Source organism: Branchiostoma lanceolatum, chromosome 15 (assembly GCF_035083965.1).
Source record: "Branchiostoma lanceolatum isolate klBraLanc5 chromosome 15, klBraLanc5.hap2, whole genome shotgun sequence".
Taxonomy (NCBI): domain Eukaryota; kingdom Metazoa; phylum Chordata; class Leptocardii; order Amphioxiformes; family Branchiostomatidae; genus Branchiostoma; species Branchiostoma lanceolatum.
In genome coordinates, this window is record NC_089736.1 from 2,566,015 (window position 1) to 2,569,768 (window position 3,754).

At 38.9% G+C, this 3,754-nt stretch overlaps 1 long non-coding RNA gene across 1 annotated transcript; it reads left to right on the forward strand.

Moving 5' to 3' along the window:
- The first annotated feature begins 577 nt into the window (after positions 1-577).
- Positions 578-2,925, forward strand: LOC136420937 (uncharacterized). Its single transcript, XR_010753359.1, has 4 exons — positions 578-616; positions 941-1,091; positions 1,825-1,940; positions 2,644-2,925. It is a non-coding gene; the product is annotated as an uncharacterized lncRNA (long non-coding RNA).
- Positions 2,926-3,754: the final 829 nt, after the last annotated feature.

Here is a 3,754-nt window from a genome sequence, read left to right on the forward strand (position 1 = left end):
ACATTTGAATGTCGGTACACGCTTCCTGTAACCATGGAGGCTTTAACCTCCGGCCTTGCTGTAACAGACCGAAACAACCCCAGATAGTCTATCCATTTCTTAGACTTCCCGTTCTTTTCATGCGACCAATCCGTAGAGTCTAAAGAAGGGAATAACAGATAAATGTGAAGGAGGCTTTTTATTGATATAATTGACTTCAGGTGTGTTGGTTGTGGCGTTCTTTTATGAAGGCGTCGGGACATGTTACAGCAGGTGTTTAACGCCTGGATTGGGTCAAAGGACCAAGGTACAAAGTTTAGCGTCTGGGCAGATCGTACAATGGGGTCCTGTCACGCCTGCACAGCCTAGTGGGCAAATGAGGACCTTGTTCGCATAATGAATTAGAAGCACGGCTTATGATACGTCATTCGAAAAGGTTAACATCATTTGGTGAAGGTAACTCTACTTTAAACATGTGATAATGCCCAATGAGATAAACAGACGACGTGCACTATATTGTTTGAACAAAGCCGTTTGATTCGTATCATTCATACATGTAGGTGCTACGGTTTAACTTGTGATTTTCCCCATTCATTTTCAGAAACCGAAACGGCAAGGGAAACCTTACAATAACAAAGTCAGTAATACTTGTTATGTCAAGTTGAGTCAAGTGTGACGTTTACAGAGATGACATGTAATTGTTTAGTTATCTGTAAAAGTCTTAGTTCAAGTAGATAGTCGTAGGTACTGGCCCTGTCAGACATGTTACAGATTTAAATCACTTGTATGTCATCCACAGTTTTCAACCGCTACCTACGTAGCTACCTCTATAACAAGTTCCCAACCATATTTAGTCTGGTACCATAGTGCTTGATGTCTCTCGATCATTTTTGAAAGTATACACATGGTTCATGTCACCTTCAAGATAGATCTTACGTATTGTATATGTGCAACGTTTCAGGAGGTCGAGCTTATTTCCGAGTATGAGGGTCTAGACAGTATTTCCTCCGCATCGCCGACTACAGGGCCATATAGAGGGCCAAATACTAGGTCAAGGGGCCCGCCTGATATCCCTGCCACTAAGCAGTCGAAGACACCATCGCATACTGAAGGCAAGTATTTCCAAGTCGTCGTCAAGTTAATAATGTAAAGGTGAAAGTTCCCATTCATGTAGCCCCTATATGTCAGTCCTAGTAGAAACTCCGATCTGCTAAATCGCTGATTCTACCGATAGAAATCTCGATCGGGGCCTCTGTCAACAGAAACTCCGGCGGGACCTCTACCGGCGGAATCAGCGATGTGGAATTGCAAAGTCCCTGCTAGAACCACAGTCTCTACTGACAGAATTTCAATTTTTTGTCAGGGAAGAATAAGATATTCTACCGACAGAGACTGTGGTCCCTTATTGCTAATTATACCCACTCCTGTTATAGAGGACGACGTCCTCTCCACCTTCATATCCCTGCATATTGATATGCAATTTTCAAATATGCAACTTTATTGGGCTTGAGTCAAATAGTTCCTTCTCTAAGTGACACAATTTGAGGCAAATTTCAAGTCGTGATGTTATCTACATCCTTATGTATATAAAGTTAGATATAAATAATGACTAAACCTGCTAACCGTCTATTGAGTACCAGTATATCATGAAGGCATGTACATTCCCCCATCAACACTGTAAAGATAAAACCACAATGATGTCTCAAATATCAACAAGTCCACAGTGTAACACCAGACACTTTAATCTGATATGGCAGAAACTTGAATGCCTAACATATCCTTAAAGTCAATACTTAAAAACAATGTTGATAGTTAACATGCGATTTCTTTTCTTTTCCATTCAAGCTCAAACGAATGTTACATATACAGTGAACAATGCGATAAACGTGATGATTACACCAAATCCAAACGAAGCGCCTCCACCACCTGGTCCACGCAAGGACGTATCGGACACATCCCGGGTAAGTGAATAGAGCACCAAAATGGGGATTTGGCAAGGTGAAATCTATCTTCTTGTGGAACACGACGTGTTCATCAAAGTGGCCTCAAAAGGTTCAAATATCACATGACATTGACCCGTGATGAAAATATTCCAAAATGTTCTGAAAGAGATGAAGTATCTGGATCGATTATTAACAATGGATATATATATATACACATTACAGTACAGTTGTATATAACCATTCTTGCAGATTAGTTGGAGCGTAAGATATGTTACTTTCATGACCATTTGTTTGCTATGCACATTACTCTATCATCTGCTCTATTACTCTTTCAACTTTGCATATCTTACAACCATTCACTGCCGCCTTATCCCAAATGTCTATCTTATAAAGTTTAATTAAGATGATGGAAAAGTCTCACGAAAAGGGGACAACATCTAAAGGAAAAATGAAAAAAAAAATCAACCATTGTATTTCTTTCATTTATCCATATATTTCAACTTTCACACAAATGTAACAGAATACGTGTTGGGTTAAGATTTATCATATCAAGTAACAATTACAGAGCACGCTATAATAGTGATTCATTGTCAGTATGTTCGTAGCTGTTTCAATCAGTATGTGCCATGCCTTTTTCTTCGAATCTTAGAAGTTATATTTGACTTTATCTATTTTCAACCCGTGACTGATGAATGAGTTGTTTGATTATTTTTGTCTGCAGGTTGGAGATGGCAAGAAAGGTGCTCCAAGAAAACGTTACAACACGCGGTAATTATTAATAATGATATTTTGAAGTAGGGAGCGCATCCGTGATACTAGTGTTTCCGACCCAAAACTAGGAAGTTAGTAAGTGTTACTTATCTACCTACCTAGCGGGCGGCTAGCGCCATGACCTGACCTGTTTGAGGGGAGGGGGCAAAGCAGACATAAAGATGATTCTTTGTCTCCAGACTCGTCTCTGTCTGTGACATATCTCATTAAAATACTATCCATACAAGTGAAACTGACTGGCTTGGTGTTCTTCATATATCTTAAGTAACTTAGGCGTTAGACTTAAACCTCTTAAACTCAACAAAAGCTAGCGCGTATATGACTGATGAGGCTAAACGTAAAGACCCCCCCCCCTCAAACACACACAACAAATACACAATAGTAAAGGTAAATGCACCTGAGCAGTAAAATCACAAAATACATGTAATAGTGAATAGTTGCACAACACAGCATGCTATGCCTATGTGTCCATCAGTCTTTCTATTCTGAAATCAGAAATACGTTATGCTATTGGCAGATTTCCATTGTACAAAATGTACCATCTATGATACATATGATCTTTTTGTGATATAATCTTCTTAGCATTACGTCTATAAGTCTACAAATCTTAAGATCTAAAAATCTATAAGTCTATAATATAAATATTACGTAAGACATTGGAAAATCCACAGATCTTAATAACGTGCAGTCACTTAAGGCATTTGGGGCAATCTAAAAACAATCTACCTCATTACATTGTCTTGTTCATGGCGTATTTTAGTATGAATAGCTACATAACTGTATTTTTCAATAGAATCGATGTTGGCTTTCAGGAATGTATACATAAGATGGCAATCAGTTACTTTGTTACCTGTTTTGATTTTGATGCCGACATCTGTGAATGGATAACAGTCAAGGCGATAGTGGAGGTAAAACATATGTACAAATAACGTGAGCCCACTTACGATAAGCAAGCACATATTTGTCCACCATGCGATTCGATACAGAGAGGCAGCCGGAATAGAGCAGTCTACGGTGAATTCTGGACTAATGTTACATTTAAAGCTGTTCTGAATGCTACC